This window comes from Kryptolebias marmoratus, linkage group LG24, assembly GCF_001649575.2.
Source record: "Kryptolebias marmoratus isolate JLee-2015 linkage group LG24, ASM164957v2, whole genome shotgun sequence".
NCBI classification, from domain to species: Eukaryota; Metazoa; Chordata; class Actinopteri; order Cyprinodontiformes; family Rivulidae; genus Kryptolebias; species Kryptolebias marmoratus.
The window spans coordinates 3,940,867-3,966,224 of record NC_051453.1 but is presented as its reverse complement, the minus strand read 5'-3'; positions in this window follow the sequence as shown (position 1 = coordinate 3,966,224).

Below are 25,358 nucleotides of genomic sequence, written 5' to 3'. Positions count from 1 at the left end.
CAATTTATACAGTCTTGCGTTGTATGTAGGGAGAGATGGGACAGAGCGACCCTGATATAATGACACGGCCAATTGCATTGTGTTGGGCTGCGGGGGTCAAGTGGGGTCTGAGTGTGCCACGGATGCAGGCTTTGTTCATACGAGGGGCATTAGGCAGGAATTACACAGGGAGGTCAAATGACCCACAACTGAGGAGGCAGCCAGCACCTTGGGCCCCTCAGCCCCCTCATCATCAGCTTGGGGAGATGAGAGTGACACGGGATGACACTCAAAAAGGAGGAGGGGTGGAGAAACACTCCCACTAAACACTTCACCTACTGATAGGTGCCGTTGACCCTTCCTAAATCTCATCATCGTCGCACTCGACATGGGGAAGATAAGTGGGATTTTCTGTGACATCCCGTTCTATACCTTGTTCCCCCTTTCCATCGGACTCTCAGCCCCTGCCTCTGGCTCTGTTACAGGCTCACTCATTTGTATACAGACACATACACCTAGATTTATTTATCTATCTGTCTGGCGGATGTAGCAGATGTTGCTTGCTGAAGATGGCAATACTCACAGACTGATCCCCCTTAAGCCTGCTTAGCATCTCCCTGCAGATACAGTCCCTCTGCGTCTTTCAATGATTTATCAATTTACAGTGTTTGTTAAGATAGCTTTACTGTGGTGTCCCAGTGGCTCAGCAGGACAAGATGTGTTACATGTTTCTCAGTCACTCAGAAGTCATACACAGCTGTGTTTTCTGCCTCATTTATCTTGTCGTGCTTCCAAATTTTGTCTCAATTAAGCAGAATATTATTAATTAACATTTTAAGATGGTTCTCTATCTAAAGAAAGATAGAGAACCATCTTTGCGTTGATGTTAGCGAAGGTCTGTCGAGGGTTTTTGACCTTCTAACATTGCCTTGGAGTGCATAGATCTAGGGTTAAGTCATCTGACCTGGTTGGCTGGTCAGTCGCATGCTTTTTTCCATAATTACTGCTCAGAAAACCAAAGTTTTTCCTTTTCTTGCACTCAAATCAACACAAATCAACACCCAGCATAACCTCCAGGCTGTGACATAACCTTTCCTTATTGGTCTTCAAGAGTCCATCTGTCAAATTCACTTTGATTTATCAATATCACACTTTTAGCAGAGGTCCAGTCAGGTCCGTTTGGTCAACTTCTGGTTTAAAATGGCGGACTGTGAAGAACTGACATGGCAAAACCGAACCACTGGGTTGGTTTGACCAAATATTTGACCAAATATTTATGACTTATGACTGATGACCTTATCAGAATAACCCAGTATACTTAGTGTGTATGAAATCCTAAATAAAATCTGTTCCAGACCTCTAGACAGCCTGTTCTAACCTAGTGGTTTATTCCGATATGAATATGTAACCACTGCTGTCTCAATTATCTAAAGTAGATGCAAGAAACCGTAAGAGACAGGAACACTTACAGCCTGAAAGTAAAAGTGGCAAAAAAGGGAAAATAAACAAGCAGGGGATAAAGATGAATGGATAACAAGAAAGCAAATGAGGAAGAAATCAAGTAAAGGAGAGACAGCTCCTGTCAGCTGAGGCCCACCACAGTGAAACAGTAACTGTAGCGACAGGTTGATGAGTCAGTGTCTCTTTAAATGGCAGCTTGTCAGGCCTCCAGCTGCGAGGTGGGCTGCAGACCTGTCAGGGCCCCCACCACATTAACCAGCTGACCCTATCATCCTTAACATTGCTCCGCAGCCGAGCTGTCTGTCACTAACTCTGCCATTTGGCTTTCCAGAGATCTGCCAGGGAGGGCAGGCACAGCCACCTCTTAGTGTTGTTTATTGATTTCTGACCCGGCGCTTAATAGTTTTCCCAGTCCCCCTGAATGGCTTTTGTAAGCAATAGGGTTTGTACATCTCTCAGATCAATACCTTTTATATTTACAATAAAATTGAAACAGCTTCTTGGTGGGGCTCCCAGCACCTCGGCATTTGTCATCCTTCTGCAAGGGAAAACTATGTCATTATCTGAATTAAAACATTTATTTCTGATTAAGAGAGTGTCCTATCTCATTAATTTTCCCCTTTCCAATACAAGGGGAATGGAATCCTATTGATTTTTGTACTTTTTACACGTCTCCACTACTGGGAAGATAATTGAGAAGTTAGCCAGAATAAATGAAGTTTCTAGTCTTGCAGGGCAGCCAATACCTTGGAAATGTGAGGTGTTTTTGTGGGAGCAGGCCTTTAATTTTGTACCAGCTAGAAGACAGTGGGGACTGAACAAATTGGATTAAGGCTGGGGATGGGGTAGGGCTGGGGGTCGGAGGAGTTGGTGGGCAGACGGCGGGGTGTACCAACACAATGCAACTGTGTGTGTGGAGGGGATAAACTTGGTATTTCAGCAGTAATAAGACAGCACACACCTGCAGGAACTGCAACCAATTTTTACAACATGAAGATGCTCGAGGAATCGCAGATTAAAAGCATTTTAAGGTCATTAACGACGAGGCGCCTCCCCCCAGCTTATTGTTAAGGAAGAATTGAAAGACAGTAATCAATGTTTGAACTAGACCTTTCAGCACTGCGGGGCTCATTGATTAAACATTATCAAATTAATGAGATTGAATTGAGACGTGGTGCTCATGTTTTTATTTATTGATTTATTTATTTTGGCACAAGCCCTGAAGTCAGAAAATATTTCTGTTTTCTTGCACATTAAGCTGAATGTTTTTTTGTTTGTTTGTTTTAAACACAATGTTAAAATTCTTAAATAATAAAATTAAAGAACAGATTTTTTCATATAATGATATTCATTTCATTCTATTAATTATACTATTTATTTTTAAAGGGACTTATATTACATAAGACAATATAGGCTACAACAAACAATAGATCACTTTTTGATATAAATTACTGTCCTTGTTTGTAAGTTTTGCTTCTGTTTTGCTCCTTGTGACAAAGACAAAGAAACAATACTCACAGAGTTGAAATGTGGTTAAATGTTGCCCGCTCACCGTGGCATGGCCACTGTGCAGATTTTGAGAAGGCAGGGCCGCGTGGTCAGCTCTAGTTTGCACAAACCCTGCGCAGCTGATATGGGGGTCGTGAGAGGGGTGACTGAACACAGCAATTGGACCTCACAAACACTGAAAGAGGCCAGCGCGGGCCTACGTCTGATACTGCCCGATCTTGCTTTGGGGACTGAGAGAAAATGTTGTCGGACTCGGAGAGGGCATCGTCCATCATGGCCCCAGTCCGCCTGTCAGCAGCCTGATTGTGGAAGAAAAGAGAGCATAAAAGAGAGAGAAGAGAGAAGAAAGCCCGGGAGTCAACCAGGAAGGCAATTGTAAGGGAAACAGGAGGAGAACAAGAAACAAGAAAAGAGAAAGAGAGGAAGACAAGGAGAGCACGGCCTCTGCATCCATCCACTGACTCACTGTCTGGCTTTTGGCCATAGAGCCCCTGAGTGGATTCTCTCCTCTACTTCATCCCTCTTTTCTTCAGCGGTGCTGCTGCACTCTTTCTTCTAATCAAGAACATATCTCTGTCTCCTCTCCATCCCTTCTTCTTTCTTCCCAGTGATCCCTCTGTCCTTCTATCCCTCCTTCATGGACAGGTCAATGAGAGGCTGATAGGCTGTGGAGTGAGTGGGGCAGCTGCCAACACCCTGCAGCAGAAGCACCTCTGACAGGCCACTAATTCATCTGACAGAAGAGAATCCACAACCAAACACTCAGATTATTAATACAAAGAGAGGAGGAGAAAAGTTTAGAGAATGTAAAAGTGAACAAAAAGAGACATGGAAGGGTTCAGGTCCCGTGGCAAACTAGTCTCTGATAAAAGGCTGAGAAGAAAGCAGAGAAGGTCACGGAGGTCATCTTTGGAAATAATAAGTTGTTAAATTTCATTTGGATGCAAATAAATGTTAAAAATCCAAATAAAATCAAGAACAGATATGTAAAAAAAAAACACTTTATATTATAATTTATGTTGAAATGCAATATACTGTCTAAAGCCTACTGTTTTATGTGCATCCAGTCAGTATTTTTTACTACATTCACAACTAAGGGGATAAACATTTCAGTTTGCAGCAACTCATACAAAATTGTAACAAAAATTGTATTTGTATTTGCAAACATCAGCATCAAAGAAGAACCCAAGGAATGTGTTTTAAAGTGATTTGAGTAGTAAAGAAAAACTATGTCTCTTAGTTGTTTCTTTTCTTAGGCCATTAGGTTCAAGTTTTTTTAATAATTTAGGCAGTAAAATTATTTTAAAATTATTATGAAACAGTTTAGCTTATTTAGCTTTTTGCAACTGCTAACATTTTTTGGATCTCATCTGATATAGAAGAAAAGTTCTTCCACCATGATATATTATTCTATGAATATATCAAAGTAAGATATTTCATTTCAATGAAAGGCCTTAATGTTTTTTTTAACTTTCTTGTTAGAAATTTGTCAATTTTTTGTAGCTGTTTTGTAGCTGTTTATTCACCAGATGCACACTTGGCCAAAAAAAGATGTTTCAGATTCTGAAGGCACATAAAAAAACTGCACATCTAATTATTAAACCAAAGAAATTGCGATATTCTCACAAGTGACATAAATACAATAAAAACGCCCAAATGTTTACTGGCAAAATGTCGAACCGTTCAAGAGAAGCCAAAACAAAAACAATGAAATTATAAAAGAACAGATACAAAGTACCTCATCTGCAGTGGCATTAAAACCCTCCACAGCACCTCTTTCCATTTGTTTATCTGTATAAACGTACTCATTGCCGGTCAGAACAGTGTTCAATGAACAGCTTAATTTGTGGATGCGTTTCTGTGCCTAAAGTAATCTAAGGTGGGATGCAGAAAGGTTGGGTACATTCATCACAAACACAAGCTTAACATAAGTGAAAAATTACAGGATTCCCAATGACCTTCCAACCAATCAGGCCTGGTAATTACACTCATTCATTACAAAGGAAGGGAGAGATGGAAGAATACAGAGATGACCCTTCAGGACAACAAAAATGTTTATAGATGGGAACAAAGAGGAAAATGCTAATAGCTCAGCTATCTGCTTGGATTGCCCTGAGACACTGCAGAATAATAATTTTCTATCATGAGCCAACTGTAACCTTTGCAGAACGTTACAGGGGAATTTCTATTTCTGCATCGGCACTGTTTGCTATAAAACAGAATGATGTCATTACACCATAAAACTTTCATTTGCCACAGTGTATTTGTATAATAGTTTACAGTGTAGATAAGATAAAAACACCTATGCTTTGAATAGATCATGATTTAATGTGTTCATCTGAGTATAGCCCATAGCATGAATATAAGCACATTAACAAACTACTCTCTGACATCACCTCAGACTGAAAGCCTTGAGTTAGACATTTTCTCAGTGCCATGTAGGTCTTTCTGGAGGAAGATCATTTTCTCTCCAAGTGCATGGAGCTAAAGAGTGATCATTGAAAGGTGACTGGACACAACATGAATCAGTCAAAGGAACAGGGAACGAGTTGAGGCTATCAAAGTCTGAATGGCCATCAGTATTATTACAAGTTGGGGCACTTTTCACTGCCTTGATGTCAGACATCAATGGGTTTTGTACCTTTTATTTTGTTTTTATAAAGTCTGTATTATAGCCTAGCTTTGGGATTGTCTTTGTACATTTTGGCCAGGTGTCATTTTACAAATGGAGCTTATTCAGTTATAAAGCATACAACATAACTCCATAAACATATTCTTAATGTGTCAGTCAGTCAGATAAATATTGCATGAGTTATTAACTGTTAATGCTCAGATTTAGGCTCCACGTTTTAACACTAGCTTGATTTGTAGGGTTAGGATGTTACTGCCTTCCAAACATTTAATTTGCTCACTTTTTTATTCAGTTCATATATATGTTCTCATTGTTGGTGAGGTGGACCCAAGAGTGCAGACAAACAAATGTCGAACAGTTTTATTAAATATGCACAAAAACAGAAGCCCAGGACTGAAGCAGAAACAAAACAGGACATGAGGAACCAGAACATGCATAGGATCTGACAAAGGCTGACTGAAAACAAGAAACTCAAACCTCAGGGAGGGGTGATTGTTGAGTTGAAGCAGATCAGCTGATTAAAGATGAACAGTGTGTATGTGTGACGAGCAAAGCAAAGAAACTGAGGGAAAACAGTGGCCAGGATCATAAATAAAGCAATACCTAAAAATGTCAGACTGAACAAGTAACAAAAGCACGAATGGATGAGAAACAAAAACAAAAAACATTGTCAGAAAAGAACAAGATCACTGAAACCATTTTGATGCTTAAACTGAAGAAATGGGGACTTACAGAAAACTCAAAACCAGAACAGGCAAATCCAATCCTAACAAACACCAAAACGGACAATATTTGATTTTTAACTATTTATTCATATTCATTATTTGTAACTAAGGATTTGCTCAGTGATGATTAGAGCTGCTTATTCAATAAAGGACAGCCAAACTAAGAGTTTATTCTGCATTTATAGTGAGCCCCTGATTGACAGCTGAGCATCAACAGTAGACTTTCTAAAATAAGTCAAATGTGATTGTAGAATAATTGTATTTTATTCATTTTTCACTTTATTGGGTTGTGATTGTGTATCAGACTGCATCGATTCATATGTATAATTTTACTTGATCTATACTTGTATCCAACACTAAGCTTGTGCGTGTGTTTTGTTTTGCTAATACATAAAGCACCCACACAGCAGGTTTGGTTCTTGTGCGCTAACAACATGTAGATTTCCCACTGGCTTTAAATCGAATCGCTATCGCTCGTAAACAGAGTGATGCTCCAGCACTGAACTTTTCGATTCATTCCATTTCGCAGACAATGATTTCTGACTGCTTCTCTCTGATTATGCAGATGATATTACTTTTTTTTTCTTTTTTGTTGATGTGTGTTTAGGTGTCATTTGCAGTGGATGATGTTCTCATTGCTCAGTTTACCGCACCCATAATAAGATCACCTGTGGTATGAATACATTTCCCCACTCTGCTTGTGTATTTGGATTTGCAGGATAAATGAGTTTCTCTCTGCCTCGAAAATAGTGAGAGAGACAGAAAGAGCAAGAGCGGGGAGAGAGAACACATCAGGCACGTTCTTAGATTCACTTTAGAGCTTGACACCTCGGCACTCGGTCAGTAAATGGCTTTTCTACAGAAGGAGGTGGGATATGGGTTTGTGTGGATGTGTGTTTGCATCGACAACTGTGGACTATGTGGGTGTCTAGGCGCAGCTGCAAGGCTGCATGAGTGTTTCTTCATGTTTTGTTGTGTCTTTTCTAAGTGTGTTAGTGTCGATGGGTGTGTGTGTGTGCAGTGGAGAAGCTCAATTCTGCAGGCACATCTACATCCATTCGCCCTCTTTGTATTCTGCCGCGCTACCATAGCACAGACCTCAGCTGTCATTATTCCCTGTCCATCCACAAAGAAGTTATAGTTGGCAAAAAACCCATCAGGTGGGCAGGACAACAGATAATTGAGGTGATGATCGAAGCTGTTCAAAGACAGGGTAGCAGGTAGCTGAGCAGGCTGACTGGGCTTCAGGGGGAGCGCCAAGGAAGAACAGAATAAATTCTGTTGTTTTTCTTTTCTTCTCTGAAAATTAAATATTTTCAAACAACTTTTTCAAAGAAATACAACTCTTTTTTTTTTCTCCTGGCAACAGCACCGCAGTACTATAAATGCTAGCCCCGAGACCCCCCTGCTCTTTATTAATAGCCCAAATCCCCTTTGCTGAGACTACCTCAACCACACAGCGACACATTGAACTTCCAGAGAAAGCCATGACCCGAACATCATATTTCCACCTGCTCCAATTCTAGTGACAAGTTGCCAAACTTCAAAATCCCCCAGAAAACCCAGTTAAGGCAAAGCAAGTTGTAAAGGCGTTTTTCATAAGCCGAGGGACAAGGGGGAACAAATGGAGGTTATTACTTTCTTCCATTCCAAATAGCCTCCTACTGTCTGGCTGAAATAGACCCGGCAAAAAAAATGTCTTTATATCTCACATCCATACCTGACATCATTCCTCTGGATTTTTCTATTACCCACTGGCATCTTTTTTATTCTTCTTTTCATCATTTTTCTTTGCCCGCACGCAAATGTTATCACCTAAATGTCATCAATTGTGTACATATAAAATCAGCCCATAATGTTAACATATCTCCTCTCTGAGTAGTGTTAGAGGCATAAATCTTCAAAGTCCTTGGATGTCTTTGCCAAAAACTTTACATTTTTTTTTCAGCCATTTTAGCTGTGTGCATCTGAAAGCGTGTCACTTTTACCTGACTTGCATGCAGGTGTCATGTTTCCAAGAGCTGATGGGTGGTTTAAATCCAAGTGCACAATATCAATAACTCCATCACATACGGTGACACCTTACATGCAAAAAAAAAGCCAGTGATGAATGAATAAAAGCACACAATACTCTTATGTTAAACAGGAATGGTATCAATAACCCTTTCAGCTGTATGATGACGCACACACACTGTTTCTCTCTCTCACACACACACACTGTGTCACACAGAGACATTGTATCAATAACTCAATATTTCAGGCATCAGTCTTCTATAGTGCCATGCCCCCAGAATGTCTAAGGGGGGAGCAGGTTGGCAGCAGAGGACAGGAAGGGACACTCCCTGACAAGCCTGTCACACCTTTCAATACCTCCATTCAGCCTGTCATTAGCTTGTGTGTGTGTGAACTTCTGGCTTAAGCTGGCATCGTCAGCAACTATCATTCCTACCTTGCTACCCCTAATTTTCAATCCCTTTCACACACACATATTCATATGTGCAGGCTTTGTCGTCTCAACATTCTTCACCTTAAAACTGGCTTATCAAGGAGGGCTATCGACTCCAACTCCCCATCTTGACTCCTTCCTAACTCGCACCTCATCTCACGGCCCTCCACGAGCTCCCGAGTATTGACCTGAGCTGTCACCCTGACCAGCACCCCTGACCCCCCTCCGCGACAGGGGATCCATGATGGGGCAGAAAGTTCAAATGATTTTCCTCTAACTCTCACCAACCTGTTTTCCCAGTGAGCTGATTGCTAATGGCAACATTAGAAAACGAAATAATGGTGAATGACCAAATCTTAATATCTGCAGAAATGGATGATGAATGAATAATATGTTTGTATTTGCACGTTTTCAGCTAAATCTATGTTGCGACTGATGCAATATTTTTAGGTTTTTCGGTAAATAAAGTACTGTTGTCTGAACATATTTGTGTCATGGCCTGAATTTTGATAACTATTTTCTTGCTGGCAATCTGGTTCACCTGCTGCTGAAGATTAAAGGATGATAATGATTGTTTTTGTTTGTTTCTGTGTCTGTATGTGTGTGTTTGTTTGTCTATTGTTAGCACAATATGTCATGAACCAGAAGACAAATTTTATTGAAACTCACAGATAGACATCATTTGATGTGTATCTACAACTGAATAAATTTTGGGCTCTATCTCATTGAAGATGGCCACCACAGCTAACACAGCTTAGCAAACACAAAACTGGCTGTGACTCAGCCAGTTTTACAGATACTGAGCTAAAATCTGGTGTGGTAGTAGTTGAGAAGTGTGGTTTCCAAAGTTGGGGTCAGGACCTCACTGTGGTTCATGAAACACCAAGTGGAGTATTTTGATAATCTCCAATGTCTCATGAACCTCTGAACAGATTTTAATGCAATTTTCAAAAACTAATCATTGGGTGTACATCTGCAAATTATTTAATATTTGGACTTAACCTGATTTAAATTGGCTGCAAAAACTAATCTGCCGTAATGAAGACAAAATTCAGTATAATGTAGTCAGTTTTACAGGTATTGAGCTAACATATGATGTGGTAGTAGCTGAGAGTCTTTCACATCACAGACTCTGATTGTGACATCTTACAATATTGCATAAAATAGAAAATGAAATTACTATAAAATTAGTTTTAAGGTTTGACCAAATCAGCTACCGCTCCGTCATTCCTCAACAAAGGATGATCTTAGCTGAAAGGCAGCGTGTGACCTGCATTTGTTTGGTCCTACACCAATCACATAATCAACTCCATCATCTCAAAAGTTGTATTTATTTATTTTTGCTGTTGTTGTTTTTGTGATCTTGCTGCTTTCGACAGTCATATTAAAGGGAAAAAAATGTTTCAAGAATACCAAACAAATAAATTGTTTTCAATTTATTCTGCTGTGAGAAAAAAATAGTTGCAAAGAGAGGCTTAAAAAATGCTATGAAAGCAATAAAACACAGAGGGTTTGTAACAAAAGCCTGTCTGTTGATAATGAAAACAGTCCTTGCAGTGTTTTAGCTTTTACCTTGAGGATTAATGCTAATGTAAGTTTTTTCTCTCAGCACAACCAATAACATCCTGCCAAATATCCTCCAAAGGATACCCAGAGCAGCACTGATGCTCCTCCATTACAGGTCTTCTAATACCTACCTGAGATATATGTATTTGTGTGGCAGGAAACAACATTAGAGTGAATTGCCATAACAACTTTATAAATCAGGCAGGCAAAGGGATGGCAGGAACTGGAGGAGAGAGAGAAACTGCCAAGGTGGCAGTAATGCTGATGAGAGGTATCAGAGATGACATTCATCACTTCTGTGCAGGTTGATGTACTTTATCAAGAAAATGGGTTAAACCTTGCTTTTCCAGAGTCTTCCCCAACTGTACAGAGGCCCAAAGAGCATCAGTTCCACCCTCGTCGATCGTGGTGGTCCTGCAGGTCGTCCAGCGCCTCCATCCATCCAGACAAACAACGGAGATCCAATCATTAATCAAAAGTTGCAAACAGACTTCGTTGTGTCATAACTCTTGTGATGGGCTTGTCTGTTGATTGATTCCTATACACACATACTGTCTGATTACCATAATGTGTTCCTGTGGCAAAAATTCTGCCAGCAGGGGCGAGTCAGGGTGGGGGGTTGACAGGGTGCTGGTGTTGGTAAGGGGTTTTCGGAGGAGGTGGGGTGGGGGAGATGTTTTGAAGCAAGCTGGAAGTAAATAACAAATGGCCCAGACCCCACCTCATCTGGAGTGATTTCAATCCAATGTTTCATCATCGCTAGTGGAGAGAGGCGAGTGTTTGAGGTTTGGGCTATCAATTACAGATATGTGTAGGCAGGCAGACACCATCATTTCGCTGATTGTCACCAGTCTACCGCAGTGACATCAGGAAGTGATTCATCAGTCTATTTCCTATGACACCCGGAGAAAGATGACATGCTTTGGCCTGTGGAATTATGGGGCAGCCTGAAAAGAAGGGCTCTTTAACATGCTTGAGGGACAAACATATTGTAATGCAGACATTTAACCTCTCTCCACCGGCGATTGCTCTCAGCTGCCTCTCAGTCCATTCATTCATTCCAACGTGCGAGTCTGCTTCCTGATGAAACCATCCGGGCTATTTGTTCATCAACGTGTCAAAAAATGTACAGCCGAGTGAATCTGTGGCTGCAGGAAACTTAGACAAGTTTCACCTGAAGCTCCACTGAAAACCTCAAAATTAAAAATGAAGCTTGCCACACCTGTGCCACACTTTAGAATCAATTACCATTATCACAATTATAGATGATAAAATTATGTCTTGTAGATTTTAAACTTTGGATGCACACAAAAGAAGTTCCAGGATGTGTTCTGTGATACTGAAACAATCATTCTCTGAAAGTAAACTTTCATAAAGGTTGATAATTATTAATTCCACGTTGATATGGCCAGAAAACTAAAACAAATTAAAGATAAGTGTGGGGAAACTTCATTATTTTTCTCTGCCACTGAAAATAGATGTTTAACATTCAAAACTAATTTATTTGATGCCACCTGGTCAATCGCTGCTATTTTTCCTACCAATTTATGACCAAAGCAAAAAGTTTTATATTCACACTGAGATCATTTTTTTATCACTCATGTGGAGTTTTATTCACATATTTCACCTTTTTTTGTTGTTGTTGTTTTTAGCAGAATGCAGAAATCCTCTTCTGATAAACAAGGCACTATGTTTTAATGTCTCGTTGAAATGTTTTCTAAATCTGAATTAATTACTTATTAGACCAAGTCCTAATCACGTACTTTTTAATTTCTAAAGCTAACCAAAAAAAGGGGGACTGAAAAAAAAGGTGTAAAAGTGAGTAAAGATTAAAGGCCCAGGAATCTTTGAGGAAACACATCATCTGCCACCTTTCATGCCGGAGTTTTAAACTAAGATCATCTCATGACGAGAAGCGACAGAGTTGGAGATGTTTTGGTCAAACCTGCTGGATGCAAATTTCAGATGAAGGAACAAAAAGTGTTTAAAAAGCAAACCAAGAAATCCACTTACTTTTGACAAAACTGCCTGGGATTACCATGAACCCAAACGACTGAAAATCTAACTTTAGATTTCAATGTTTGACGAAAACGCCATCATTTCTCAACATAAGACGATGTTAGTTTAAAACTCTGGTATGAAAGACGTCAGGCGATGTGTATTCCTTCAAACAGTGCTCGGTCTGTTTTCTTTTCACTACTTTTTATAAAAATCATAAACAGTAAGATCACATAGGTGGAGAAAGGATTAAAGCTACAAATAACACTACATAAATATTGATGTTGTTTGAAATGTCCATGAACCAACTGTTCAATAAAAGCAGGCGTTTATTAGGAATGTTTACTCTGTATTTTAACATTTATAAAAATAACAAGCAGTAAATTTACAGATCGATGCCAGTTTTCCCTCACCGGCAGCTCAGGTCATCCTTCCTCAGGGATTCATACCAAGTTGGTAAGCACAGATGATACCAGCAGGTCAAACTTTATTCCTCCCCACTGCAATTGCGTCTGGGAGCAGTGACTCTATCAATCTGCTGCCGGTTGGGAAGATTGCCTAATCCGGTGGCTGAGGGACTCTTATCATCAGTCTGCTTCTCCACTGTGTGTGTGTGTGTGTGTGTGTGTGTGTGTGTGTGTGTGTGTGTGTGTGTGTGTGTGTGAGCAGCCACAGCTTCATTGGTAGGAAATGTATGTACTGCTCCTCTGCTTAACATTATCACCCTCATTTGTAAACAGAGTCATCCATCAGACACAGACCCCCCACTTATCCAAACAGATGAAAGTGTGTGTTCTTATAATTTGCTCTCATTTTAGAGAGAGAGAATAATAATAATCTCCCTCTGATGTAGAGTTCCCCCTCCTCCTTTTCTTTCCTCCACTTTCATTCTCTCCTCTTCCTCTCGTTTTTACTTGTGGATAGTGTATTAATGAAGCGGCCTAATTTGACATCCTGCTGCAATGTAATAGATTAAAATGTGACTGTGTCATCTATCTACCAGCCACAAATAAGGCGTGCAATATAAATATTTAAATTTGTACCTGTGATACGAATCATGATGCCAACTCTTGCCTAAGTGATCATAATCTTAGCTTGCTGATGTCTCTCAGCTTGAAAAAAAATTAAAAAAAAATAAAATTAAAAAAAAAAAAAAAAATATATATATATATATATATATATATATATAAATCTGTGGGCCTGAATGTTTATGTGTGTGTTTTGCTCAAAATAATGCAGTTTTTATCATTTATGTTTCTTGTGGCCATGGTTAGACTGAACGGAGCGTCAGTAACAACCACATGTTGTAAAAATGTCTTCCAGGAGGTCCACAACTTTTCATTTCTTTTAAAAAAGAGCTAACTTGTGAAAAACATACAGCAGCACAGAGTATACAGAGTGTGCAGAGAGAAGGGCAGGCTTCAGCATCATCTGATTTGTTTGACAACAAACAAACGATCATTTGCTGCTGCTTCCTTCTGCAGGGGTCGCCACAGCGAGCGAACCCGTGTGAAAGATTTGGTATTTGTTTTACGCTGGATGCCCTTCCTGACTCAACCTGAACTCAAACCCAAAGCCTCAGGATTAGGAGACTCCAAGAGAATATTTTCATGTTCTATTAACCAGTATTTGATTTTAGCTGCCTTGGTTTATTCATCACCTCAGGTTGAAATTTATACACTGAAAATGCAAAACCTAAATTATGAAAATAAAATTCCAAGAAATTGCTATTTTACACTGTTCCATTTTTTTTTATTTGATACTGGGCATGCAAAAAAAATAAAAATCTGTTTGTTTGTTTTAAAATATTTCTTCAACTTTGTATCTTACACCTTATCAATGATTCAAACACACCTGATCCTTTATTTTCCTTTTTTGCTCTGTTTTTAATTTTCATGTTCATAATCATGCTGCAGCTATTCTTCTTCACAGCAGGTGTCTTCACTTCAACAGTGCCTCTTCATAAGCTGCTCAGCCTGTCAGCGTTTTAGTTACGCTCTCCCTAACAGCTTTAGTCCTCCCTCCTGAGAAGATCCTGGTCTTTGTGCTCCTGGCGCTGTCAGTTTCAAACCAGGGTGAACATGCTGACCCGATCCTCTGTAACAACTGCATGAAAGGACGTGACGTGCGGCAAACTTCATGAAAAAAAAACATCAAAATCAGCCCAGAATTTATAAGCTGGCATGTAGCAGCCTTCTGTTAAAGTTTCCAGATACCCTCTGATATTTAGACTCTTACACAAACTTAGTCTTTGGTTAGTTTTAGTTTTGCATTTAAACACCTAAATTATGCCCAAGAAGAAATTTAATTATTTGTGTTCCTTAATTTGGAATATTAAATCATGTACTCTGAGAAAATTTACATAAAATAAACGTTTTTGTGAAGCTCCTCCAGAAAACAAATATTTGTTTTCTACTAAAATCAATACTTTTAAAGATTTAAAGCAGGTATATACTACCTTCTGCTTTTCCAGTTATTTAAGAACCAGAGAAAATGCATTTTCTGTAAAACTGCAGCTTGAATACTGAGTACTGAATGACTGAAGCAGGCTGTTAAAGAAATAAAGATGTACAACATTTCCTAAAAGCTAAAAGGAGCAAAATACTAGATAAAAAAGCAGAATACTAGCTAAAAGGTTAAAGTAACAAAAGCCTAGCTAACAGTAGCATGAGAAAACAAAAACAAAGGAAGAATACTAAAGCAGATATAGAGATCTATGTAGGAATCTCAATGTATTTCTACAGGGAAAATATTTGCAAGTAAAGAGAAATATTTCAAAAAGCACAAAATCCTGAATGAGCTGGACATTTTGATATATGAATGACTAAAATAGCACAAAGTATGCAGAAGTAGTTGCAAAAGAATAAAATAAATAAATAAATACAAATCTTACAGAAAATTAAAAACAGGAAAACAATCGTGTGGATGATGAATCAGCATTCAAACTGATACTTATTATCATACCTATTGAACTGAGTTCATCAATAAATCCACTGAGGTGAAATTATTTGTGCACCACAGCCATAAAATCCTTTCTGTCCTCCCAGGTTTTCATTGCAGACTGTTGTATTCAGGAGTGGAGCTCTTCTATAAGCACTCTTGCAAAGAAAGGATCTTTTTCCAACTGATGCTCTCTGAATAGCAAACGTCCCAGTTCCTCCATTTGCAATGTAGATGTTGCTGTGCGCTCGCACTCACTATTGAATTGTTTTCTTAATCGTTTCCTTTGTGCCAAGAAGTAAAGAAAACAGATTGTGTCTGAAGAGCATTAGAAGTGCCAGTGACCCCTGGTCACGACAGCAACATCAGGACTGCCAGAACAGCAGATAAAGAGCCAGACGGGTCAGCTGCTGCGGCCGGCCATGCCTGCACGCACCAACATTTGCTTTAAGGAGACAAACTTTCAATTCTTCTGTTTTTCACCTAAGATCAGGTTGAATTATTTCTGCTCTCCCATGTTTACTGAAGGCGGAGATGGACTGATATTGTTTTTTGACAAATGGCCGTGTGTTAGCTAAATATCTCATGAGCCACTGCATAGATTTTAATAAATCTTTCAGAAAGTAAACATTGGATGTATATTTACAACTGATTATCTTTTGAAGTCAATCAAATTCAAAATGGCTGCCACAGCTAATTGATATTACCACATTAATTTGATGTGGTAGTAGCTGAGAGTCATTCACAACACGAACTCTGAGCGTGACATCTCGTAATATTTGCACATATTTGTTATTTTCAAGGTTTGACCAAAACGGCTACAACATAAGATGATCTTAGTCCAAAACTCTGGCATGAAGGGCGGCGGGCGATATGCATTCCTCCAAGGAATGCTAGACCTTTAATTTTTGTTTATATTTCCTAACTGAAGCCACGTAAAGAGAGAAAAAACTCTCTAAAACTCTTAAAGTTAAAGCTTTGTTTATGCCAGCAATAGGCAAATTTCCAACAAGCATAAAGCAGAGCAGCTTTAATAAAAACAAACAAAACACTGTTAAATCAATAAACTAAATTATTTTTCAAACTTTTGCGACACATTCTGTTTATTATTCGGAATAGGTTTCCAAATCTCGGAGACATCGAAAATCTCTGTAATAAATATGTAAGCCGGGAAGTTGCAACATAATAAGGAGGCAGTGAAAAACAGGCCACGGCGAGGCAGCTGAAAGATGAGGCGCAGGCCCTCCGGAAAAAAATGTTCCCCCAGCAGAAATTGGTTTAATTAATAGGACATTTTACATAATGATTACAGTGTAATTGCACCGACTAGCAGAGTGTCATTAAATATATCCTTGCTCCTTTACAACACCCTCCAGCTAAAAATAATGAGTTACTTTGGAAATCACTATGCAACAGGTTCATAAATAACATTTAAACCCATACAAGGCAAGTACTTATAAATAATAAATATTTGCCTTTTGTAATTGAAGGAAAAATGACTGCATCTTTTTTTCTTCCACAGCATGCTGCTTTGTCCTGTTGTAAGCTCTGGAAAGGAGATTTTTCCCATTTTTCTCCTCTTGTAAGTGCTGAATAATTTATTTGCTGGCTAATAGTCAACACTGTCAACAGCCGGTGGTGAAAATATACCTGTGTCCAGATAAATGCAGCAGCAGGCTGCGAAGTGATTATTCCCTGCTTGCAGATATTTTGTTGGATGCAATCCCTGTATACACTGCAGTAAATCACCAACTTCCAATTACTTTCTTCCATAAAACAAGGCTCGTATTCAAATCAGGCCACAAAAGAGAGACAGAGATGGGACAACTGAACCTGTACCCGGGGGCACTGACTGAACGTGTGCATTTATAAGTGTGTGCATGCATCTGTCGGTGACGGCGCGGGGGAGGTGGGTCAATTTGTTTCTTCACTTATTTACTTATATTCCAAAGTGACACCACTGTAGGATCCTTACTTAGGTGCTTTTATTTAGGATGGTGGTCACATTTTGTAATAGAACACAATAGTTTCTGTTAAATAACAGGATGAACTAATTATTAACCCATTCCATAATAACAGAAATACTAATATACTAAAATAAGGATTGTTCTCAGGGGATGTTTGGCTGTAAGTGGATTTATCCTAAAGGATGGTTGAGGCCCTGTTTATGTCTTTACTACTGTAAGATCCTTTTCATCTTTTAGGATAACTTTATTTCCTTTAAAACATCATTTCATATCATTTTAAGATGACTATAATATTATTACTGACTCTCTTCAAAAAGTCAGAATTTTAAAAAATGGCTTGGAAATAGTTTTATGTTTAAGTGTTTCATCAGCAACAATAAGTACTTAGGTGTGTGTGTGTGGGGGGGGGATAAAATTTAGGATTCAGTTCCCGGCCGTGCAGCGTGCTCCTATTCCTGAACAGATCCAGCTAAATTATAGCTTTATTAGGCCAAAACACCTGCTAAATAACATAAATTGGTGCCCAGAAATTTAGGTTAAACTTGAGTTAAATCTGTTTTAAAAGTGAATGTTTAGTTGTTTTAGAACACTGGTTAAACTTCAGCTGTCACTCTCTTTATGCACCTTTCTGAGTCCCACTGAGATGACTGGAAAATCAGCACAGTTTTATATTTTGAATTTATGAATAATTAGGTAAAGCTTCAGTTTCTATATCAATCTAAATAGTTGAATATGATATCTTCAGCTGCTCCTTTAACAATGTCCCATACAGTTCCATGTTAAAAGCATTTCTACTAATTAAAATATATCTTCAGGTAGCTCACATTTCTCCTCCCGATGAAATAGGACTTTGGAAAAATAACTTTGGAAAGAGTATGAAGCAGGATCAGCAATCACGCTTGCTCCACTTTTATAATATTCACATATGTTCTCACTCCCTGATCTTGGGGTTGTTTTTTCAGGGTCTGGGAGAAGAATGTCCACAAGAAATCAAAAACTCTTTGCACTTTCATACACCGGAGCAATGGTGAGGTCTGTGTTTAATTTTCATACATGTACTGCATATTCTGCTGAGGTGACATTTGCAAAGATAAACTCTGCAACATTCACTCCTGACTTTTTGCTGTTTTTGTGAGGTATGATAATACTTCAAGTGGTCGGCAAAACAAAAAACTATACAATTTTCCTTCTAGTGGCCCTGCTGTTCTGTGATCTACATGTAAAGTCACAGGTCACAGCTTATTGGTAGCTGCAGATAAATGTATGATAGATTTATTTTTCAGATTTTAGTAACATACAGTGCTTGTAGTAGTTTTTTTTTAAATTTAGAATACATGTAATTAACCTTTTTGCAAATTTATTGTCCAACTTTGCCTCTTTGTGTATAAATCTCTTCTACTGTCTTTAAACCTCCAATGACCTCCTTCTAGTTCTCTTATCATGAATCCCTCATATTTTCCACATCATGCGTGTCCACATCAGACTTGTACACCTGATAAATGTGTATCCAGGTATTACCATCGTGCATGCGGGATGTTCTTGAACACAATTCGTATTTTTGATCGGATTCTCTGCAGCCCGCTGGATAAAGAACATTTAAGATGCTTCTTTGCTGCTCGACTCCATGCTTCTGACTTTATTATATACCACGCTTTCATTCTATTCACACACACACAACAAAATGCTGCTCGTTCAAACCTATATTCCTGCAGAAGATGCCATCAATGGATTGCATTTATGCAGAATGCATCAATAACCGTAGAAACTAAGAGGCCTTGTCAGGAATGGGGAGTTGTCACAGGCGCGGCAAATGATTCTACAAAATGCTCATCTGAGCTGCAATCAGCCCATAATCTGAGTATAGATCAGGCCTCTGTGACATGGAAATTTCCTGCTCCTCTGATCTCATTTCCAAATGCAGTAATCACAGGGAGAGCCGCTCAAGCTCACCAAAATGTATAAATAATTTTCATTCAAACATATTAACAGTGAAAATACCAGAATCCATCACGACTGTGCAGAAAGCTTCTTACAAAGCAATCAAGACCTCCACATGTGTTCTTTGTCTTTGGCAGCTGAGAGACAGGACATAGATTACTTGTGCGATTCCTATTTTGCATAATGACCTACCCCCTTGGTGCTTTTAAACTTCTCTGCCAATCCATTACGTTTACCAAGTTCAGCTTCCTGCCTGTCTTTAATATCATGCTTCCTTAGAAAGAAGATCTGGATGAGGGTTTAAAGACCTTTTTATTAAGGAGCACATGTGGACATTCATTCATCTTCCCTAAGCAGCGGACACATTTATGCTCCATGGGCAGGTTATGTACCACCATCTTAAAGAGCAAAAACTTACCCTTTTTACTTCATTTGGAAAAATAGGAATTTTGGAGACCAGTTAGAAGTTTTCCCGACTGTCACACCAAAGACATCTGGAGCCGGACGGACAAATCTGATTCTGAAATAATGTGTTTTGGGGCATATTTACATTAAAGAAAATCATAAGGATCCTAAATTTAGACCTATTGTTTCACCATAGAGTGTCACAAGTTCAGCACATTTATGTCTAAAGATGTAAAATGGCCCAAATCAAGCATAACACTATCTCATTAAAGCACAGCAAAATATGCCTTTCTTCATGCCAGAGGAGAAAGAGGATGTTAGTGCTATTCACAGGAGGCGAAAATTAAGGCAGTTTGAATTTGGAAGCCACCCGAGCTTGACAGGACATGGGCTGCAGTTTTATGTCATATCATTTATCAGCAGTTTATATTTTCTATGACCGCATTGTCTCTTTCAAGAACCCTTGGAAAACACACAAGCTGTAAAAACATCCATCCTGCATTGTTCCTCATAAATGCTAATGTTTTTATAACAGTTTGAGCCTCTTAATGATCCACACACACTTTTGCATAAGATATTTCTTTCCAATACTGGTTTAAATGGCTTTTTCTGAGCAACTGGTTTGAGGTCAGTGAAGGTGGAAATCCTAAGTAAAATAGGTGAGCAATGAAACATCCTAAAAATACTGTAAAGCCAGTGAGGGATGCCTTCATTGTCAGTGATAAAGCACACTGAGGCAAGGCAAACACCCATGGATCACAACTCTTTTCATTACAATATTAGGAAGATCCATACTTTACATTTACCGCTATCTGTTTAATACGTTAAAACCAAAATTTTTATGTAAAGTTCCATAATAAAAAGAATAATAATGACTCTCTTTGTGCCAACCGATTCATGAGGTGTGTGCAAGGGGATAAGAGAATCATTTTTTCCATTTTTTTAAAGCTAGATTTAAACAAAACATGAACTAATGTACATTTTCTGAATGTTTTAAACAAAAAGTATCTTTTGAGATAATCTCAGAATTACTGATACCATTTTTTCTGTTATTTTCATTTTTGACCTGATTTAAATCTATTTAAACACCTAAGTCAAAACACATATAAGTTGTTGAGAAAAAATATGAAACCTTGTTGCTTAAAAACAACATATTGGTGTGACAGAATGCTACATGAGCTCGTATTAAACTTCTACCCTTTGTCATGTCACTGTTTGTTTAGTTTCTCTGTTTTTTTTTAGCAAATCCATGAAAAAACCCAGACAGTGACAAACTACACAAACAGTCTCATGTTAAAGTTAAGAGATTTAATAAGAGCTAATGGAGTGTTCTTTCACTCCGATACGTCACGTTGTTTTTGAGAACGAGTTGTTTAACAGGTCGGAAAAACAGTTTTTAAAATCGGGCCCTCGTTTGGCTGGTCAGGAGCGCAGCCTGGATGAAGACTTCTGCCCTTTTCCCCAAACTTTGTGCTCTATGATCGATATTACGACTAGACAGGTCCTAACTACTGATAATTATTTGACAGAACATCACTTCAAAATGATTAGACTATCCCTTTAATGTGTTGCTGAAGCCCTATAGCGGTGGTCTCCAATCTTGGTCCTTGAGGGCCACGATCCTGCATGTTTTACTTGTTTCTCTGCTCCAACACACCTGATTTGAATCAATGGGTGATTAACAGGCTTCTGTAGAACATGAAGAGGTGATTTAACCATGAATCAGGTGTGTTGGAGCAGAGAAACAAGTAACACACGCAGGATAGTGGCCCTCGAGGACCAGGATTGGAGACCCCTGCCCTATAGGTTAAATTTTAAGATTTAACAGTGCTTAGTTTTACACAATCTTCCGTTGTCTCCTCAAACATTTTGCTTTTTAAAAAAAATTTAGAAAAAAAGATTTTGAACTCTCATGAAAAAAAAATTTAGAGCCTTATATGTATCTCCTTTAATTAGATGGCAAATCAGATGAAATAAAAAAAAGTTTCTCATATGATTTTTAAGTCTTTTTCACTTTTATTTCACACTGTTTGACCCTCTAAGCTGAGGGGGGCAACAAGGAATTATAGCTCAGTGATGCGCAGTGGCTGAGCCCCAGAGATTCATAGACAGTCGCAATGATAAAGTTCAGTCCAGAAGAATTGCTACTAGTGCAATAACAGCGAGAGAGGGTCACAATAAAGTTTAGTTTAATGACAAGAACAAATAACTTTAACATTTGGCGGGAGCACTCAACCCTTTCTCTGGGATCACATCTGATATATCAGCGAGCAACTGGCCGTGACGGCTGGACGATTGTGCTTGGCACTCTGGCACTAGTGATGCATGCAGGGCCTCGTGGCAGATGTCCATTTTATAGAGTTATTCAGTTGGAAATGCTGCACTCTGGCTGAGTCGCAGGATGGGAAGGAGAGGCCTGGCTAGATTATTGTTGCAGCACAGCTGAACTCTCCCAGGCTCCTTTCTGTGCACGCAACTAGCCTCTGACTGTTATCCTTTGTGAAACCAACAGCAAGCATGAGAGAGATCGAAAAGCTGCTGCAGAGCCTGGACGTTCTCCTACAGGAGCTGGGCAGCTGAGATAAAAGTTGGCACAAAGGGCACAGAAGTGAGCGGGACGTTTAGGTGACCAGCTGTTGGTCAGTTTAATTATTCTGCTGCTGGCCTGAACATTGTAATATAGCATTTAATGTTCATGTTTATGGGGGTGGCAACTCTCAATTATTGCCTTGATAGCTTAGCATTTGTAAAAGGTGTAACAAAACAAATTTAATTTAAACATATTATACAGCTGAAAGGCATGCCCATGTTGTCTACACATCAGACAACAAAAATATTAGAATTCCTATTACTTGAATAAGTCAAATTCATTTCGAAATACTTTATGAGCTTTTTTATTTTGTACGGAACATTTTATCGGGTTAGTCACCAGTTAGTATTTCCATATTTACAGACACAGATAAATTTGATGGTACCCTTCATGATAATAATAATTAAAAAAAACAATTGATGTGACCAAAAACTTCCTGTTTTGTCTCATCAGTTCCAAAAACTTTGGGGGTTGTTAACATGTATTTTGATGAATTCCAGTCTGGTATTTTTGTGTTTTTCTCTCAATCGTGAAGCCCTCCTTGGTCTTCTTCTTCTTTAAATTGGCTGAATGGTTGATGAAAAATTTGGAGGCACCTGTGATGCTAATTAGGACCAAACACTTAGTTTGGTCCTAATTATAATGCCAACAAATCTATCTGTTTTAGCATATCTTTTTTTAAATAAAGAATTTAGTTTTTTCACTTTTTTTGTTTATTCTATCACATATTGAAGGCATATACATTAGATAATTTCTTTTAACTTTTCCCAATAAATGAAGCATTGTTTCAGTGACACATAAGGGTACCAAACAATTTATCTGCGTCTGTAAGCCCTGTTTATTAGCGTAACTTTGAGTTCTACCACTGAGCAAATGAACAAATAGCCATGTCTGCTGACGCTCCATTCTGTGGGAAAATAAATGCCAAGTTTGTCTCATAAGCTGTTCTGGCTTACATCAACATGTTAACAACATGAGCTACACGATGCACTGATGAGAACATTTTATGGATCATAACAATATTCAATTTGCTGCCACAGCACCCTTTGACAGGGTACTTAGGCTCAGTGAGTGATGGTCTCTGAAGGCCTTGAGGTGTTGCTGATGGCTGCACGGGTCTGCTGGGCAGCTGCTGGTCTGCGGCTGGATCAGGGGGCTCAGGCTGGCAGCCATATTGTCAAAATCAGCGGGAGAGGATGCCATGGGGAGACGGAGAATGGAACATACCAAGCGTGGATTCATTTTCTCACACCTTAAGTGATAGTGCTAGATTACACGTTTAATTGCTTAAAAAAATGTTGAAAATGCAAAGCTCTCACTAATCCAAGTAACTCCTCTATTTGTTATCTGTTGCCAAATTTCAAGTTCATGCAGCCAGAAGAGACCCATTCATGACTGCTATTGTTGAGTGCAGGCCTCATATGCAGATCCGTTTGAAGGGCCATTATGCAGAAAGAATGTGGGAGACAAAGTGAAGACAAGCTAGTGACAAATGATCAACCTGATAATAGGCTGTAAGACACACTTACCATGCTAACAACACGGCATGCAGAACGGACGCGCCCCCTGTCGAAAACAAACAATGTGCTTCCAATCTATCATCGTTGATCCGTGTCATCATTACCCCTCGATGGCCATGCGGACATCAACATGACAATGCGACATGCAGGGGCGGCATTAGTGCGAGAGATTATTATCATAGAGAACGCGGCACAAATCTCTTATGGAGCATTATAGCTGGTGTGGAGAGTAGCAAACAAACAGATTTATGTCTCACTGTCTCTGAAGAGGCAACTTGGCTGAGAAATGTGCGCACACACACGAATGTGACTTTGCATCACTGTGCGTTTTGGAAAGCCTTGCAGGTGAAATGTTGTGTTAATTCTGTACAGGTTGGGCTTATGTTGAGCCCCCGGGCCCTGTCCTGTTGGCAAGCTGATTGGTGATTAGAGATATAATTAAGAGCAGTTTTGACACAGACACTGTCCTCCAGCTCCTCCACTGGCCCCCTGGAGCACTTCCCGTTGCTGTTTATGAGGCTTCCTCCATTATCCAGCAACAAAAGAAGCTCTCAACCCACAAAACCCCAGCCAGCTGTGCGCCTGACACGGCAGAGAGTACACAGCCCCTCTCTGGTGACAATAAAAAGAAACTCGAGTTTGAACAAAAAAAGTTACACCATATTTGCTCAAACTAACTATGATGAAAGGCAATGAAGACAAGGGATCCTCATGTAGGTATCAATATAAATATTACTGGAAGGTCAATTAATATGTAAATTAACTCCTCCATTTAATTAGCTATTTAACTATTTTCCAAGGCATGGACATATTAAATCATGCTTAAAGACCCCTCTAACTAGCCTCCTGACAATAGTGCTAGGGAGTCGTGGGCTCATAAACTACCGGCTTGACCTATAAAGAGCCCCGAGTCTGCTAATTCCATCTCAGCCTAATTTTATGACTTGCATAAAATAACCATAGTGCAGCTTTGTAGCTGTTAAGAGGATATGGGTAATAAAATGGAGCCGGTGCAAGCATCAGAAATCTCCTCTTCACTAGTGTCCTCATTTATTATTCTATTATTCTTTGCAGGGTACCAGGCTCATGTGAAAGACAAATGACCTTATTATATTAAATAATTTGTGAGGATATTAACCGTTAATCACACATAAACAGCATTTAAAAGGTATTGATTTTCCAGTGCTCTCAACAGCTTGTTAAATTTACGTCCAATAACATGATAATAGATAATCAGGGGAATGATACTCATTTGTAGGGGACAGAGGGAAGGTAATTGGCATCACTGACCTTGACTCCACCATATTTCTTTATCCGTTTGCTTCCTGACCTTCAGAAGATGTCTCAGTATAGGTCAGTGACTGACAGCCGTGTTGTATTTTGTGTCCAGTTAGTCAGTGTGCTTTCAGGTCTATAGTTATATTTTTAGCAGTTTCTTGGACAAAGCTAAACATTTCTGAGGTAAATATTTTTTTTTTGTATGGACTACCTCTGTGGTCTAATCAAAATCTTAGAAAAATGCACAAAACTTACATTTCCAAACAGTTTATTAAGGATGAAAGGCTTTTGTGTTAGAAAATAATATTACATGTCTCAAAATATCTGATTATTTCTTGCAAAATTTTAGGCAAAAAAAAAAAAATCTGTTTGAGTTCTTATATTTTTCTCATCCCAAAAAACAT